This window comes from Anabrus simplex, chromosome 8 (assembly GCF_040414725.1).
Source record: "Anabrus simplex isolate iqAnaSimp1 chromosome 8, ASM4041472v1, whole genome shotgun sequence".
NCBI classification, from domain to species: Eukaryota; Metazoa; Arthropoda; class Insecta; order Orthoptera; family Tettigoniidae; genus Anabrus; species Anabrus simplex.
In genome coordinates, this window is record NC_090272.1 from 212227024 (window position 1) to 212246749 (window position 19726).

General features: G+C 41.7%; 1 protein-coding gene across 5 annotated transcripts in view; it reads left to right on the forward strand.

Moving 5' to 3' along the window:
• The window catches only part of krz (beta-arrestin protein kurtz), a 711169-nt gene that overhangs the window by 312135 nt on the left and 379308 nt on the right, over positions 1–19726 (forward strand). The window lies entirely within an intron of this gene.

Consider the following 19726-nt stretch of genomic DNA (forward strand, 5'->3'; position numbering starts at 1 on the left):
ATGGAAGCTCTCACGATTCAACGTCGTAACCTCCGCTCGTAAGATTGACATTAACATGTTACTTCTCATATCGCAGACCCAGATAAAAATCTCCAACTCATACTTACTAGACACTATCTCACAATATCTATCACATAGTACATATTCTGCATCAAAACGTACGTCCGTGGCCCCAACATAGTCTTGTTCGATTGTTTATTTTTCTTTCTTGTTGGCATAAATATGTCTCATGGCTGGGGGTCATCTGAAAATTGTCCGGCTCCATGGCTAAATGGTTAGCGTGCTGGCCTTTGGTCACAGGGGTCCCGGGTTCGATTACCGTCAGGGTCGGGAATTTAAGCCATAATTCGTTAATTCCCCTGGCACGGGGACTGGGTGTATGTGTCGTCTTCATCATCATTTCATCCTCATCACGACGCGCAGGTCGCCTACACGCGTCAGTTCAAAAGACCTGCGGCTGGCAAGCCGAACTTGTCTTCGGACACTGCCTACACTAAAAGCCATACGCCATTTCGTTTCGTCTGAAAATTTGCGTTACGGAAGTGTAACCATAGCAACCGTGCAGGCAGTGATGTAAGGTATGGATGACTGGCCAGACACGGCCACCAGCAACCGTCTGGCCATCTGAAATCAGCAACCGTTGATGGATGGCCATGACCGAGAGAGAGATATGTGATAATTTGATTAACGCAAACGAAAAAGTGAAGTGGTTCATGTGTTTACGCTTCGAGGCTATTTTAAGAATTTTAATAACATTTGATAGCACTTGCTGGGTGATATTTTTAAAAGAAGTCTTAAAGTGGCAGTTTTCCCGGAAAACTTACGGGAAAGTGGAAAATCTGTACCCTTTAAATTTATTGAGTTGGGGCGTTTTTCTCCTCTAAGCAGCTGCCTTAACTTGCCAGTAAATCTACTGACATGGCTCTCTCTTGTACTCATAAGTCATCATAAATTCCCACTGACTGCGTTTGTGTTTTGAAATTGAAATTTGGCTCTCGGTCACAGTAACATGCTCCTATTTTGGGCTATGCCATGTGCAAGATGACAGCATCGGAGTCGGAAAAGAACAAGAGTTGACAGGTAAGCGTAAAAAAAATATCAGACTCAGCTAGATGGCTGTGTTCACCACTCCACTGTCTGAAGATCTGAGCTTCTGGGCTTCCGCCGCCACCCACAGGGGGACGTTCGGATGGGAAAGGTCTAGTCTCTAGTGCTTAGGAAGGGAGCGAACTTCATCTTAATTATTGTACATCCCTGGGATTTGTCTGGTGTTTGTTTTGTTGTTTATCCATCACTTTAGTCCATTTTCTTGACCGGGCGAGTACTGCTTAGTTAGATCAAGAGGGTAGTGATGATGATGATGATGATGATGATGATGATGATGATGGTCTTTATAGTTGATGCCCATGGATGGTCTGGGTGTGTGGTGGTGGTGTTGATGGTAATGAGGTAGGGAGGGTGAAATCCGGTGTCAGCACATGGCTTACACTTGTCGAATAACACCAAGGCGTCTGCTTAAAGCTTAACATCCCCATCCAACGGACGGATCACCATCAGCAGCGTCATGAGGGAGTCGAACCAGATAACCAAGCTAACCACGTTATCAGACCATAAGACTTGATATCTGGACGATCAACGCCACCAGGTGGGCTAAGAGGGAAATAATAAACACTTGTGTCATGGATGTTCTCATAGTTTGTGCTGAGACATACTGTACTGAGCATGTCAGCTGACTTGCAGTCTGCCAGAAAGAGGTGTGTTGGGCGCTTCTACATAACACTGCCATAAGGCATAGGATTTACTCCAGTAAGTACAACTGGGCTGGGCTAGGCTGGGCAATTTAGTAAGATGTGATCTTCGCAAATGGACGAAGGCAATGACGGAGTGGTATCCGTGAGATGGACAGTGGAGACGACGACCTCTGCTGTCTGGGTGAACTGGACGACCACTGTGGATGAGAACTGTCAAAGACAGAAAAACCTAGATGATGATGTGAGGGAGTGGGGGAACTTTTGTTCCAAAAGCGGGTTGATTAGGGTCTGATGATTATGATAAATGTGAGAATGTCTTCGTGATGAAATCTTAAGCTACTAATTGCGTTGGGGTATGTGAGGGGGGCAATTCTCTGTTCTGCTGAGTTTCACCTCGCGCTCTCAGTGAGAGAATTGTGGGGATGCCTGTTTTGTCGTGTCTTGGAGGAGAGTAAAGCCCGGTTCACACTAGATGTGCCGAGCCGTTCTGAGCAAGTCATGATCCGGGCGTGGATCGATCCAGGCCGATTCACACTATACGTTCCGCGGTCGAGCCGATCCACGCTCGGTCTCCCTGTTCTGTTCAGTCTATCCCAGTAGGTCTCTGGGTGAAATAACGAGCCCAAATCAACTTCACGAACAGAACTATCCCAGTAGGTCCGCTAGTAAACAGCAGTGCCAAAAATTAAAATGCCTTTTTCAATCAAATCATTAATTAAAAGTGCTCTGATTTTGGACGAAGAAGAGGAGAATAGGCCCAGTTGCAGGTTCCGGGTGCATCAAATGCTGACAAAGTGAAAAGGAGAAGTAGAATTTTTCACCTTATTTCCGGAGTTAGTTGACGATGAATAAAAATTCTACTAGTTTGTCCAACTTTCTCGGAGATTTCGGACCACAGCTTCAACGTGTGGTTCATGTCGCTATATTTTTTGTGCGATAAATCATACAGTTCTTGATACTCACGCGCGCACTCAATTCCATGGTTATCGCACAAGTGAGGAGCGGCAGCCTGTTGATTCTTCGCCCTTGGCCCTTCACGCGTTCCCACTAGACGATCATTGACGATCCCAGCCGAGCCGTTCCGGTCTCAGATCGGATGGAGACCGATGAGATGATCAGTTGATCTTTCCTTGCACGGCTCGGAACATGAAGTGAGAACGATTCCATTGAATTACATATAAGCGATTTTTGATCAGTCTTGCTCAGAACGGCTCGGCACATCTAGTGTGAACCGGGCTTAACGGTTATTAGTTATTGTGAAATGCTAGCCGCCCTGTGGATTGGGAGTTTATCTGGCTTGTCAGTTTGGTGTGACAGCCCGTGTGTTGAGTCTCGACTACTCTCTCGAGTTGAGTGGTGGCGGTGGTGTCTTGCCATCTCCGTGGGAGAGCTCCTATTTGTCTGTCCTGTGCTGGGCGCAGTTACCGCCCGCTAATTGAATATCGATCTTCCGCTGCACGAAGAAGCTTGCTCGTTATAGGGAATATGGCGTGGAGTTCAGTTTCTCTCGTCCAAGACTCGAACTATGGACCTCCTGCCCTACAACCGCTTCCAAAGAAAATCTGAAACTGAAGTTTGTTTTGTAGGCGACGTGTTGAGCTGCCAGATTGGGAAGAAATCAATAACTGCGCAAAGCCTTATTAAAAGCGTGCTCATTCTTGTTGATCTAAGATGAGAGAACTGAAAATGTGGCTGCCCTTAGGAGTCGAACGAGAATCTCCTTCTGTCCGGGCACGTGATTTACGTAATTCTGATAGGACAGCCAATCCCGTGTTTTACGGACGGCATGTTTTCCTCTTGCTCACAAGTCTCGCGTTCGATTCCCAGGTATTTTAAATTCTGGCCCGAAGGCTGGATCGGGATTTAGTCAGCCTCGTGAGACCATCTGGGGAGTTACTTATACAAGAGACTACGAACCTGAAAAAAATGTATTATTGAGCGTATGACATGAAATTAAACATAAGAATGTACACCAAAAAGTACAGACATATGCCTATAAACTGATATACACTCAATTCGTATTATACCAGGTGGCAGTTAGCGCTGGCAGGAAAGCAAATATAAACCACTATTCAAACAGGAGAGAGGAAATATCTACGGGACTGCCACTAGTTCCGAGAAAACAAATAAAGGAAACTGGAAACAATAATAAGAATAAAAATTATACGATCAATCTACATCAGAAACCGCACTTAGACCTACCATGTGTTGGATTTTCCTGAAAATTACAAACGGAATTCTTATTAACTGCTACACAGCAAAATAATGTAATCCTCGTTAATAAACGAATCAGCAATGCCAGCCAGGTCAGCAGAAACTGTAGATCTACTAACTGCTGCATGTAGTAGCGATACACAGAAAAAGAGAAATTGAACAATCTAAGCTAGTTTAGAATTCTTGTACTTCAAGTTTCGACCACCAGAAGAACATTCGCGATGAATCGCAACCTCAGCTCGTTACGCCTTTGAATTTGGCAACTGTTTAGCATGATCCGCACGGCTCATCTAATTACGCCTTAATATTGCCCCTTGAATATATAAAACACTTTTTGCTCTGCCGTTTTTTGTTCGAATGGCTGTCTATATTTGGTTTCCTGCTGGTACTAATGGACCACCTGGTATTAATACCAAAGTTCCTTACGTAGTCCATTGAGTCAAGTGGAACCGTGTGGTCATTTCCAGTGTTACCAAGGTAAGCCCTTATGGTATATTAGTATACAAGCCTGTCGACGTCAGCAGGAAAGTGTCAGCTTTCAATTCTGAACGTATTGTGTACACAGTCAGAACTAGAGGATCTATCAAACTTCAGCTCTCCAACCATGAGACTGAAAGGAATTACTGGTTAACAAAATCAGAAACTACTGTAAGGGTACAAATTGACTCATTTTTCAAATGTTTTGCTGGCGATACCTAGTGTTAACAGTGCACTGTGTCTTCTGGTATGGGATAGAACAAGTTTGTTACTTTGAGGATATGAATGTGGCTGCGGTATAGTAATGGTATTCCTCATGCAGCCAGTTCCTCTTATGCATGGTGTGAAAATGTCGTTCTTGGGGTCAGTTTATGGTTACATTTCAGTGGGTTTGGCAGACTGATAGGTAATAGTAACTTGTGGCTCGGCGAGAAAAGCAACGGCCGGGCTGAGTGGCTTAGACGGTTGAGGCTCTGGCTTTCTGACCCCAACTTGGCAGGTTCGATCCTGGCTCAGTCCGGTGGTATTTTAAAGTGCTCAAATACGCCAGCCTCGTGTCGGTAGATTTACTGGCACGTAAAAGAACTCCTGCGGGACAAAATTCCGGCACCTTGGTGTCTCCGAAAACCGTAAAAGAGTAGTTAGTGGGACGTAAAGCAAATAACATTATTATTAGAAAAGCAACGGGGAAACGACCTTATTCGTCATTTCCCTTGTACGCCTCTTCATTGACGCCTAATTCATGATAGAACTGAACTGTTGAGGATCCGACCAACTGTCGGGCTGACTACTAAACACACATCGTTCTTCAAAGCTATCGATATTACATTATTCTGTTCAGCATGCTATGCATTCAGAATGTGATATAATGTGTTTTGACAACACGTAACATGTCTTCATTCGTTTAGAGCAGAGCGAGGGGGTCTGTCAGACTCCCAACTGAATCTGATGAAGAGCTCGTTGCTGGGATGTGTGCAGCTGCGTACTCTCTGCCGGACATAGTGGGGTCTGTGAACGTATACGACAGGCAGCGACACGTCATTTCAGAATGTGTATTGCAGCAAAAGAATGAGTTTTTGTAAAAGCGTACTATTAAATTGACATGCAATGGTGTTATTTCATCCATCTCGAAATGTGAAAAAAATTCAGGAAACTCAATCTTCAAAAATTACCAGTGTTTCGCCCCAGTGCGGCATGGGCTCTTCAGTTGGATACCGCACCTTCCCAAGACGATTTGACGATTGAGTTTCCTGAATTTTATTTAGCTATCTCAATCGGAAGCCATATTTGTTCTCGTCTCAAAATGTACTTGAACTATTGATTTCAGTCCTATGTTCATTTAACGAAAAATCTGTTTTTATCTCTTCTATCACCCCTAGAAGTTTAAATATTGAATTTTGATACAACCTATATACAGGAAAAAAATTACAGCTAGAGTTCAATTTGGGTGACGGCATCCTCCTCAAGATAATGAATACCACGAAGCGTTGGTCTTCAATTCTGAATGCATGAAACCAGAACTCCGAAGAATAAGAATACAACTTCGAACCCAATCGACGACAGTAAGGCAAGGGGAATGAATAGTGCTAAGTCACAGAATACTCGTTTTAGCTATAACCAGGGCTACTTATAGGGAAGAACCCTGCCATATCTGTAGTTTCTAGGAATAGATAAGGGGACAGAGAATAGATCGTCTTGTCTCTTGAGCACCACAGTCACACTCTGGATATCGCTACTTGTCAACTTATAGAGCGAATCAGCACATACACCATATCCGGTCCGAATTTTATTCAGCCCAGGGTACAGACCTTTTGGGTAGGTCGAATCCAGGATCCTTGACGGTGACAGAAGGCTTGCCACGATTTTTAGAGCAGCTGTCGAGTAACCAATTGCTCTCTGCTGTTAAGTCTCTGCGGTCTGTTTCTTGATTTGAGCCTGCTGGACTTTCGGTCAGCGATATCGCTCTAAATTCGTAATTTTTTGCATTTTTTATATTTTGTGGAACTTTCTGACCAGAGCCTGAAATCGCGAAAATGTGAAGGAACAAGGTGGCGCCGAACAGGAAGACATGCTGTTGTTGAAGTGGGCTATGCTTTTGCAAAGACCGCCGCAGCAGTTTACACACAAGCCCCATCCCCACGCAATATGCGGCCTTTAGGTTAATGCATGCCATGGATGTCTGAAGGTCTAGTTGGAGTCTTGTTTTTGTATATGTAGCAAAGGGTAGTAGTTGCTCGGTGCAGCTATGTTGGGGCCGTAAGCCAGCTTGTTCGATGGGGATGTGCCTTAAATTATCCTCCAGGTGTCATAACACATAAATTTTCTTGATGTGGAGGACTATTTAAACCAAACAGGGGTATCGTACTCATCAGCAGGAAAGACTATACCTGTGGCTGAGCATCGAAGGATAGTGACTCTAGACCCCCATGCTGTACGACATAGCTTGCGGAGAGTGTTGTTCCGAGGGTCCAGTTTTGCGACGCTGCTCGTCAGGGGTTGCTTGAAGGATAATGTTGTATCTAAAGTGAAACTCTTAGGTACTTCCGAAACCTGTAGTGCTTTTTACGGTGCATTGCCTAAACACGCATATAAGCACGTATTAGCCTGGTGTTCTGTTAAAATGGAAGGTGCAAACTTCTTTTTCACTAGCGTCAAAGATGTGTTTCCTTGTAGCTAGTATTAAGTCAACTGCCTAACCAAATTTTCTACATTTTGTTTCTGGCATATCGGCTACAGTATATGCATACTAAATAAGAGCGGAGCAAACATGGATCCTTGAGGTAGACCAGTATTAACTTCTTCGTTCTACTCTCTGAATTACTCATAACACTAAATATTCTACCATTCAACATGCTGTTGATGAGTTGGGCTATGACTATTTGCAACATTTTATACACAAGCCCCTTCTCCACACAATATCATATTCAGCCTTTAAAACAATGAATGCGACAGATGTCTTAAGACGTACATGGAATCTTGTGTCTGTATATGTGGTCGGTGCAGCTGCTTTGGGGCTTAAAGCCAGCTTGTTCGATGTGGATGAAGTAGAGTAAGAGCAATTCCGTTGAGGAGAAGTCTTTTCAACAACTTGTAGCAAAACTTCATTAATTCAGTTGGTCTGTGTCAGGTTTAACGACAGGTTTTTCGGGTTTCAGAATAGCAATCTGCGCTTGAACAGCTTACTACTATGAAGCATATTGGTTGCAAACCTACTCAGCAATAGGCGAGTGTTTATGCTGTGATTGATTAGGAATTCTGGATGGATTCCGTTAAACCCGGAGCTTTACCAGCTTACGTAATATCCTTGAGACCTCATTCGACATATTCAACGGTGAAAGACTAGGAATATTCTGAATTCGATGAACATCTGGCGTTTCTTTAGCTTTCCCTTAACATGTAACTTGTATCCTTGGTGCTTTGGACGTTGAGACAGTGTGTGCGCTGCTACCTTTTTTTTTGGAGTTGTGCTGGGGTGTTCAAAGCCTCGGTACCGGTTCCGTTCATTCTTCATAAAAGAGATCATGCTTTTCTCCTTGAGTGTTCATTGATTCACCATATTTTATCCATTCGTTTTTTCGAGTATCTTCTAGGCTATACGGCAGTTTATCTGCTGTTTCTTGATCTCCCCTGTTGAAGAATTTTTGGTGGAGATTGAGTGGTCAGTTATCCGGAAATGTATTCCTTACGATATCCTATTGGACTGTGCTTTTTGGCAACTGCTGTAACTGAAGAAAAAAAACCGCTCGTAGTTATAGGTTGTAGAAGAAATGAAATGAACGTATTTGTCCAAATTATTTGAAAAAACTTTCTTAAAGTTCCAACGTGAAATACTTTGAAAAATTACATACTTTACAGATGTTCTTATTTTATTTTGCTTGTCATAATTATATCAGTGATTTAAATCGTGACCAACCCTGTCCTAAATACAGCCAAAGTTAGCTGGAAGAAATCCGTCGTGTTCTTATGAAACGAGCAATACTATTTTTGGAAGATTAAGTTGTAGTGTGGGGAGCGAGTGTTCATGTTGCGTGATTAAAGAGACCTAATTTTCTGGAGTGCCTGAGGTCACTGCTCCAGTACAGCTGGAATCGGGCCACAGAGCCAAGGCTGACGGCAGGGACCTCCTTCGCGTTATCGTCCATCAAGAACTGCTCTCGCCAAATGTGATGTGGGGGCCCGCCAGCGCCCTGCCGAACTGTGGTTCGGTAACGATGTTTATACGAGTTTAACGCGCGTTTCTTCTTCTACTGCCAGCTGTTGAGCGATCACTTAGCTTGTGCATGATTACATTTATCGAGCATTGTATACAGAACGTAACAAACATAGTCTGTATGATACGTATCTTAGGGAACTTACATAGCGTTTTTTGATGGCTCTAGCTCGTAATATCTTCCAAATATCCAGTAATATTTCTGTCTGCTGACCGCGAAACTTCTAAAAAATAGTAGGAAATCGTATAATAAAACACCAACACTTGTTTACGTTCCATATTTGCATGTAGTCATGTTTAAACATCAAATACTGTCCGGCTTCATGACTAAATGACCTTTGATTACACGCGATCAGGCACAACATACTAACATATTTTAATGTTTTTAACGTGTAATAAATAGGTAGAAAAACTAACTACATAGCATATATTAGCATTACGCTTTAATAAAGAAGTATGTCACAATTACATTTTATGGCCATATTTTTTAGATATGTTATTAGGTTAAAACAGAGATCAAATTCTTAAAAAGTACTTGTTTTTTAAATATAATTTTCAGTGATCTTTGCAAAATAAAATCATGAAGCACCCAGTTGAATGGATTTATATGAAATGCTATCTAATACCTAGATGAAGTCAAAGGAGGGAGTTTCATGACGATTTTAAAGGAAAAGCCGATGGCACACTAGACAGTCTTTTTTTTCTACAGCTTTTCCCCCACATCTGTGGGGTCGCGGGTGCCAACTGTGTCGCATCTGTGGATTTGGCCGTGTTTTACGACTGGATTCCCTTCCTGACGCCAACCCTATATGGAGGAATGCAATCACTATTGCGTGGCGTGTTTCTGTGGTCGTTGGTGTAGTGTGGTGTGTTCTCTGAATATGAAGAGGAGATTGTTGGGACGAACACAAACACCCAGTCCCCGGGCTAGAAGAATTAATCGGAGGCGATTGGAATACGCGACCCAGCCGGGAATCGAACCCGGTACCCTCTGAAACGAAGGGTAGTACGCTGACCATTCAGCCAATGAGTCGCACATGGCACACTAGACAGTAGAAAGTAATAAACAAGACCTTAATTTACACGTTATTCGGAAAAGGTTTGTCGTCCCCGGTCAATCAATACTGATCTGCATTTAGGGCAGTCGCCCAGGTGGCAGGTTCCCTATCTGTTGTTTTCGTAGCTTTTTCTTAAATGATTGCAAAGAAATTGGAAAATTATTGAACATCCCCCTTCGTAAATTATTCCAATCCCTAACTCCCCTTCCTATAAACGAATATTTGCCCCAATTTGTCCCCTTGAATTCCAACTTTATCTTCATATTGTGATTTTTCTACATTTAAAGACACCACTCAAACTTATTCGTCTACTGATATCCTCCCACGCCAGCTGTCCACTGACAGCTCGGAACATACCACTTAGTCGAGCAGCTCGTCTCCTTTCTCCTAAGTCTTCCCAGCCCAAACTTTGCAAAATTTTTGTAACGCTACTCTTTTGTCGGAAATCGCCCAGAACAAATAGATTTTTTCCCGTTCCTGAATCAAGTAATCCTGGTGAGGGTCCCATACACTGGAACAATACTGTAGTTCGGGTCTCACCAGAGACAAATATGGTCTCTGCTTTACATCCTTACTACAACCCCTAAACACCCTTATAACCATGTGCAGAGATCTGTATCCTTTATTTACAATCATATTTATGTGATTACCCCAATGAAGATCTTTCCTTATATTAATACCTAGGTATTTACAATGATCCCGAAAGGGAACTTTCACCCCATCAACGCAGTAATTAAAACTGAGAAGACTTTTCCTATTTGTGAAACTCACAACCTGACTTTTAACCCCGTTTATCATCATACCATTGCCTACTGTCCATCTCACACATTATCGAGGTCATTTTGCAGTTGCTCACAATCTTGTAACTTATTTATTACTCTGTACAGAATAAGATCATCTGCAAAAAGCCTTATCTCTGATTCCACTTCTTTACACAGATCATTGATATATATATATATATATATATATATATATATAAGAAAGGTCCAATAATACTACCATGAGGAATTCCCCTCTTAATTATTACAGGGATAGATAAAGCTTCACCTACTCTAATTCTCTGAGTTCTTTTTTCTAGAAACAGAGCCATCCATACAGTCACTGTGTCCAGTCTGTGTCGATTAATGGCTTAGGGGTGGGTCTCTCTCTCTCTCTCGTCTTCAGCATTCGTCATAGGTGGATTACAATGTTTGTATGTTTGTGTAGGAGGCCTGTCCTTTTCCCTTGGCCTTCCATAGATACTGGAAAGGTTTAAGGGTAAATAAATAACGAATGAATGTGTGTATTTCTTGTTGTGTACTGATGAGTGATGGTATCAATTACTTGGTAGAGTCTACTGTAACTGGAGTCTGTCTTGTTGTAGACTATACTAATATTATTTATTACTACAGTCGACTTCGATGTCTCGAACCTCCATTACTGGAAATTCGGTTACACGAATGTTACGATTTCTCGAAACATACACTTCCTCCTTTGAAGCAAAAGATACTCTGTAACTCAAATGTTTGCAACATTAACAGTACAATACGACATTTGTGGTTTGTGAGTAGCAATTAACAAGTAAAAAAAGGGTTACAGTGGTGCTGGGAGCTAATATGACTGGAACTGAAAAACTAAAATTTCTAATGATCGGAAAATCGGTGAAGCCTCGCTGTTTCTCGGGTGTGAATTAATTACCGGTCACGTACGAAAGCAGCCCTCGAAGTCGCGGATGACAAGCTCCATTTACAAATCTCGGCTGCGTGGTATTGACGAGAAGTTTCAACGTGAAGGGGAGAAAGGTTAACAGAAACAAAGAGAAGAGACTAAGGGATTTTTTTTTTTTTTACAAAATGGTGTTAACTGAGGTATGTTTCTTGTTTCACTACTGTATGTACTGTATCCTGTCTTCTAAAATGGTACGGTAATAAGGGTGATAATGTAAAACGGAGTTTGTATATTTAAATTAATAATTAATAATTATTAATAATGTATTCAGTATACGCCCGTAGATACATATGAATCAATTATGTGTTATACATGCTCAAAAAACGGTACTCTCTATATCTCAAAATTTCGATAACTCGATTCGAGATATTCGAGATATCGAGGTTCCATTGTTATTTAAGCCCACTAGGAAGCACTAATGACTAGTTCTTTATGGAATAGAATAGAATTGATTTATCATCAACAGGTTATTTTCCCAATTAAAGATATATGCATATATACAAAACCTTAAATAAATAAATAAATAAATAAATAAATAAATAAATAAATAAATAAATAAATAAATAAAACTAAATCTCTTTTTAAATAATCGGCATTATATACTCGCTTTCGTACCCAATACTTCTTGAGTCTTGCTGTTCCTTTTACCTTTCTTTCCTGTGAAAGAGGTTTGCGAGATTTAACAGTGTTCGGCGGAGGAGACCATGAATTTATCAATTTACAAAATTTAGGGCGGTCTGAGACATCAATATCAGAAATCCCAGCGGAAGCTGAGTCCTTTTTTACTTCATTGAGCCACATTCTTCCAGTTCTGTATTTTTTAAATAATAGATAAATAAACTACGAATGAGACGTAACACCGGGCGAGTTGGCCGTGCGCGTAGAGGCGCGCGGCTGTGAGCTTGCATCCGCGAGATAGGGGGTTCGAATCCCACTGTCGGCAGCCCTGAAGATGGTTTTCCGTGGTTTCCCATTTTCACACCAGTGCCTGGGGCTGTACCTTAATTAAGGCCACGGCCGCTTCCTTCCAACTCCTAGGCCATTCCTATCCCATCGTCGCCATAAGACTTATCTGTGTCGGTGCGACGTAAAGCCCCTAGCAAAAAAAGTGAGACGTAACAATGCGTGCGTTGGGGGCTAAATGCTGGTCGTGTCTCCGCCTGTATTTCTATTTCTTACCATTCCATTCCTTTCGTTTTCATTGCTGAGGTTCCATCTCGACACACATCCCACGTAGCATTGAATGAGTCAGAACAGCGGATTGCCTTGTTATGTAATTAAGATGACGTACCTTGCAACAATCCGAATGAGCTAATTGTAGATCCAGTGGTGTCAAGGCTGTAGGGAGGTTATTATCACGAACAGGCGAGGCACGAATGTAGAAAACTTGCTGCTGTTCACCCGTCGTTGATGGGTTAGCGTTTCTAATTGCAGCAGTAGTAGTGCCATATAGCGGAGATGATTGGCAACACAACAGACAGAACACACCTTAACTAACAGTGGTCATTTAGTGCATTGTTGGGAAAAGTACAAAATAAAAGTAATTGGGCTGAATTAGAGTTACCGGAGAATTATTTTACTCAAATACAGAAACTTTTTCAACAATTAATCGGTTCCGAGCCTACGTTGGTAGGTTCGATCTTGGCTCTGTCCCGTGATATTTGAAGGTGCTCAAATACGTCAGCATCGTGTCGCTAGATTTGTCCCGCGGGACAAAATTGCGGCACCTCGGCGTCTCCAAAAACCGTAAAAAATATTTAGTGGGGCGTAAAACAAATAATATTATTCTTATAAAAATGTTGGGGCATTTTTTTATGGTCGTATTACATTTGGTTTTCTCTACCGAGATTCTCAAACCTGGGTATTCTTCCAAAAGATTGATTGGTATTATTGCATTTGTTAGGTTTTACGAAAGTATAGGGAAACCATCTGTGAAATGATGACATACCATTTATTTCAACATGTTACTTTTTTCCCAGAGTTATTGGCGAAATTTGGTGTTCATTTAATTTTTCTTTCCAAGTTCTTAGTTTTCTCTGTGATGCAGTTGAAGAGGATGGATGATGAACCATGGTCTTGCCTTAAATCTGTGTTGATATTGAAAGGTTTCAACGTTTCTCCTATAAATTTTACCGTTTATTTTATTTTTTAATTTTGTTTTTTAGAAGCTTTCTTTGCAGCCCAGTATCGTTGCATTCTCTCTTGCAACATGTCTCCTTTCTGCTGTCCACCCTCTGTTCTGCTGTTCTTCACGAAATCCCTTACAGTTATTGATCTGGTGTCGGTGTTGGGTTATATTAACAATGTCTTCACGATTTAGTCCATTTTTTTCTTTCCAGACCCTTCCTGACCTCCGTGAACACATGCGTTAGGACTACTGTCGAGATGGTAAAAGTTTTCTTAGTCAACCACTTGTCATCCATTCTGGTCATAGAACTCGAGTCGTCGCTTCTTGATGGATTCCATCAGTCGTTCGGTTTTCTCATAGAGTTCCTCTCGTCCTCGCAACCTGTATTGTTCAGCCACCGTCTTTGGGACCATTATCTTTCGAAGAATCTTCCTCTCAGACTTCCTGGCGTAGCAGGGGGAGAGGTGATACTCCCACGTGGCGCGTCCCAGGTGCCGGATAGGGGGGTCCTAACCGGCTTGCCGGCGGACTGAAGGGAAATAAAATACCTCTCGCTGACCAAACACGCACCCCGTGTGGGTGGGGCAGGCAGACGAAGAATTCATCCACGGTATCCCCTGTCTGTCGTAAGGGGCAACTAACAGAGGCGACCAAGGGATGATTCAGTTAGTACCATGACACTACTTGTAATTACTACCATCACGCAGGGAACACGATGGGTCGCATTTACTTGCGCGTAGTACCACTATGTTAGGTACGCAATAGGTTTGTGATTAGTAGCGACATAGTGTGAATTAGGAGGTGGGTCCTACAGTACCTGTGATTCGTACCCCTATATGAGCGACACCATGATTCTGCCTTACCTATGTTCAGTTCCCACTATGTGAGGAATTCCACGGGATAGTACGAGTCCCTGTGGTTAGCCCACTTACGTGAGGAACGCCGAAGGTTTGCGTTGCCTGTAAATAGCGCCGCAATGTGCGAAACAACGTCGGTCTGTGTTACATTTGCGCATTACACTGCCTGTGCATAGTACCATAATGTGTGGAATACCGCGTGTCTCCGTTACTTTTAATTAGCCATAGCATGGTTCTACTTTCCTAGCGATAAATATCATTATGAGGGGCCGATGACCTGGATTTTGGACCCGTTTCGACTATAAGCATAATCGATTCAGCATCGCGCTATAGAAGCAGTCCCTTGGTCAGTATTGCTATTGTTTTGTGCCAGCTTCTGTGCTTGTGAGGCACTGTGGGTCGGATCCACTAATCGTTTTAAATTCATATCCATCCATCCATTCATTCTTCGTCCTCACGTTTTGAATTATGGCCAGTGGAGGATTTGGGACTTTTAAGTTGTCATTCCATTTCGTCTCATTTCGTACCATTTGGGGCCGATGACCTCGATGTTAGGCCCCTTTAAACAACAAACATCAATCAACAACCACCTCTAAAATTTCTCACCTTCTCTCACACCAACCTTTCCAGTAACTCGGAGGCATTCACTTCCATATAGACATTTTGGTTTAATCACAGTGTTGTAATTTCTGACTTTAGTGTATATTATTATTATTATTATTATTATTATTATTATTATTATTATTGGACGTTGTGGGGTTGGATTGCATCGTTACCAGCTTGAAGGCGGCAGCCTTTCGAATTAAAGCCATTGCTTACTTAATGCTTCAAACAGAATGTCACATCCCCTTGATCCCGGTTCCAGAGCTTGTTCCTGATATTTCCTTGTGTTATTTTAGTTACCGAGTTTTATCTAAGCACGTTATGAGAAGTTTACATAGCAAAACCTAATCGGAGGTACATTTGCTTGTTTATTACACGCAGATGTGAAAAGTTAGATGCTATTCTTGTCTTGTTTCGAGGGAGTTTGAAACATTCAACACAGTCCTTTGTGTCAGGTTCACATGAATTATTACTGGAGTGAGACGCATCTCTTGCTTGCTTATTATGCAGTACATCTTCCTTTGTGCGGAACACGGGGGCGACATGTCTCCTCCAAGTTGGATATTCTGACGACCTGTTGAACAGGTCAGGCGGCTACAAAGTTCATACTTGTCGTCAGCGTCCAAGAAAAGTGTCTTGTTTGTTACATGGATTGCACCTTGTATACGTATGATTGAGAACAAAAATGTCAACATTCGAAACTACATCAACGTCTCTATAAAACTCAGGCTTTATTATTGTTAAATAAATCAGATCATAATAGAACAGTAGAGAGCTAATACATTGTATAAAACTAAGATGTTTGCAGAATCCAAACAGTTGTAGAAATAAATGTCTTATGGCTGCGAGGTCATCCGAAAATTTGCGTAACGTGACGCGACAAAACGTGTGATGAGAGTGTAACCATAGCAACCGTGCAGTCATTGATAAAAGGTATGGATGGCCAGACAGTGTTGCCTAGCAACCGTGCAGGCTGGTTGTCATCTGAAATTAGCAGCCGTTGAAGGATGGCCATGACCGAGAGACATATTTATGATCATTTGATTTTCACAAAGGGAAAATTGGTTTCCTTTCTGAATTATAAATGTCATGGAAATTTATCTAAAATTAAAGGAATTTACTGATTAAGAGTGTTATAAAACTTAAGACTTCGTCCTGGCCGGATTAATCCTTTCAGTCACGTTGCTCGTGATCGACATCACATTTACTCAGGATGTACCAATTTCTTCTGAAATTGGAGATACACTTTCCTATCACTCTACCTCAATAATAAAATTGGTTCAAGTTAATTCATGAATGAAGGATAAATAGAGGCTGCCAGGTCGAGGCGGTAAAGGCGTGCAGGGTTCAACCGGAAGGACGTGGGTTCGATTCCCCGTCAGGAAGTCGAAAATTTTAAGAAACGAGATTTCCACTTCCGGAGGTGCATATGACCGTTCCCTACGGGATACTTAAGGTCGGGAAATACAGCATACTAGACTCGGCCTCGAGATACTTCCGACAAGCGCTGCTAGAGTTCTCTTTACTGAGCTGTCTCGCCCGCTCATTGCAACAAGTTCCAGTACGAAAACCTATAAAAAATAATTAAAACTAGCAATTTCAGATGACACCAAACAGATGTGAGATAAAAAAAATAGACCAAGATAGTTATATGACTTGCTTTCTACAACGTATTTCTTACACTTTACTTAAACGAAATAAGTAATTCACGAAAGAAGTAGAGGAGCCTATTAGCGAGTTTGTCACTTCTTCCAGTTTTCTCTAATTCCTTCTCAGTGTATCCGATAAACTGATCGAGATTGCGGTCATAAATAACTTTGGGTTTAATCACCATGTTATAAATTATAAGCCATCCTACCTTTTCCTCTACACATCTGATGTTGCGACATTCGTATTGAAGCCGCTGTTTGGAGAGCGTTGTTATGCCCGTTTCGCCATTAGAAAATCGTATATAATTTTTCAGCATCTTCTGATGGGGTACAGTTAGGCAGTGCAAGGATCGCAAATCTGTAGCCGGTAGGTGCTTTCCAATGACAGAGAACGCAAATTTTTAGCGCCGTTTCTCCGTATTTCACTTTTTCTCCCCGTAAGATTCAGTTTGTTCTAACAGGAATAAAGCTCCTAAATGATCATTTGTACCATTATTTTCAATTTGGTTTACTTTTTGGTCAAGTTCAGATACCTTAAATATTTTTTTCTGATTTCAATACCGTATCCTACTTTTCAGTATAAAGACTGTTTTCCGTAATCTGACATTTGAAATCTCATCGATATATATTTAGATTTAACATGGATACTCGGGTGACATAGACACGAGACTTGTAGGTACTACTTCTTTTTTTTTTGTTGTGGGTGAGGTAGATCAGTTATATGCTGAAGATATGGTATGTTTATCGTTATCTGAATCAGAAATTTTACTAAATTTTGATGGCAATGCGTCATTTCTTGGAACTGGAGCCTTCCTGCGTTTGACACTTTTCTGTTGTGAACAGGATATACAATAAAAACAGAAGAAACTTCGTTGGGGAGAATTCGCTTGATTGATATGCTTACACTGAAATCTGATGTATTAAAATGCAAGCTACATACTCGTGCCTCGAAATAGCTTGCTTGCATTTCTCTCTTAATCCGCACTCCGAAGGAAAATTATGGAACGTCACATTTTCTTGCTTTTTAGCGGTATCCGAAATGTATAGAGGTACACAACAGTGCCCCATGCTTTTCATCCTCACGGACACTCACCGACAGAAACAATACGCACAATAAATTGCACTAAATCAACGCACCATCACAATTACTACGTACAGGTAAACCCCGTTATACGCGGATTCGTTATCCGCGATTTCGTATATACGCGTTTTTGGTTTTAAGTCTAGTGCTGCCATCTGTTAACAGTACGTGGAAGTATTCGTGACAATGCGGAATCTATTCGAAAAATTGCTCATCTTCTACTAACTGAAGTGTGACGAGAGTGACCAAATCTCGCTCGGAAGCGATGGAAATAACGAATTGGATTGAGGATTACAAATAACACCACGTGCTTTTCTCTGGAGCTGTTATTCAAGCTAAAGTCAAGAGCTGGTAATCAGAGATTAGTTTATTATTGCGTGTTTCAGAGTAAACATTTTAAGTGTATAAAATTTGCATTAAAATGCGTTTCAGAAACATGATAATGGTAATTTTTTGTAAAAATACTAAGAATCTCTGCTGTTTTAAACTTAATATATGAGTAAACCCTATATTTTACTTATAAAATGACTCTCGATTTACGCGAATTCGGTATGCGCGGCAATTCCGCAGAACCTAACTATCGCGTATAACGAGGTATACCTGTACATCACAGTGTTAAAGTCCGCCAAGAGCAGAATAGAAACCTGACATCTATTGGCCAAACCGCGAACACGGTCGGGCCGTCTTTTCAGCGGCAAATTAATAGCTATGTCCCGGTCTTGTATATCGCGTAGGCAACGATATGGCACTGAGGTTCACTCAACCTACAACAGATAGTGGAAGGGATAAATAAACATAGTAGGAGAACAGCTTGTCTTTCAATCACGAATTGTACCGTTTAAATACTGTATATATAATTTCACCGCTGCAGGGAAAAGCATCGAATCAAGGATATGTTTTTGGGCTTAAAAGACGAGGGAGCGAGTACAGATTCTTTGGTTGTCTCCCTCTTACCAGGCTCTTACGACATGCAGAGCATACAGATAATTAATCTTTTCACTTCACCTACAGGAGAGAAAGAGTACCGACAAATCGAACTGTGTCTTCTTCTCTTTGCTATCGATGTACTTCACTGAGGACGTCCTGGTTGTGGAGTTGCGGATCATCCAGGTTTATCAGCGGAACGCAGGTGCGTTTCTTTGTTGGCAGCTGCTTGTCTTTCTACTTCAGTGGGGCTGAAAACTGCTGATATTGCCTCATCCGTTGGGACCTTCCTCTTCTTCGTACCCCATGTAGTTGAAAGTCTTAGTGCTCTTTTGACAATATAGCTTACGTCCTATTCTTTCACATCTTCGAACCATGTCACCCTCTCGCGTTGAATTTTCTCCATCATCGCCTGTGGAGGAAGGGGAGTGAATTCGAAACCCAACATCGGCTAACCTGAGAATGGTTTTCTGTGGTTTCCCATTTTCACTTCCAGGCAAATGCTGGGACAGTTCTTTTTGAAATGTCACAGCCGTTTCCTTCTCTCTCCTTTCCCAATTTCATTCACTATCATTCATTTCATCTTCATTATTTTCTAAGTGACGATGGCGTCAGGAATGGCGTCTGACCTTTAAAACATGCCATAAAATGCCATTTCACATAATTTCCGATCCCGTTTCATGAAACGGGGCTAAGGGGTAGACATTTATTATTATTATTATTATTATTATTATTATTATTATTATTATTATTAGTTATAGAACAAAACTGGCTGTTTTCGGAGTTAATGTGCTCTCGTCACTAAGGCCTGCACTTAACGCGAGCGACGAACTGCCTTTTGTGACCGAATGTAAGACAGTATTATCGACATAACTATTAAAATAGATATTCATCCAAAGTGAGAGGGCTTTATTGCCATAGGTCGTTCGGATGGCGTAGCACTGACGCAGTCGATGGAAGTAGGCCAGGCAGTGCGGGTGGCCGAGTGTCCTGCGATTTAGAACCATTCACTGACAATTTAATTCGTTGTCTTCATTGGGCGTCCTGATTTACGACCCCTTGATTCC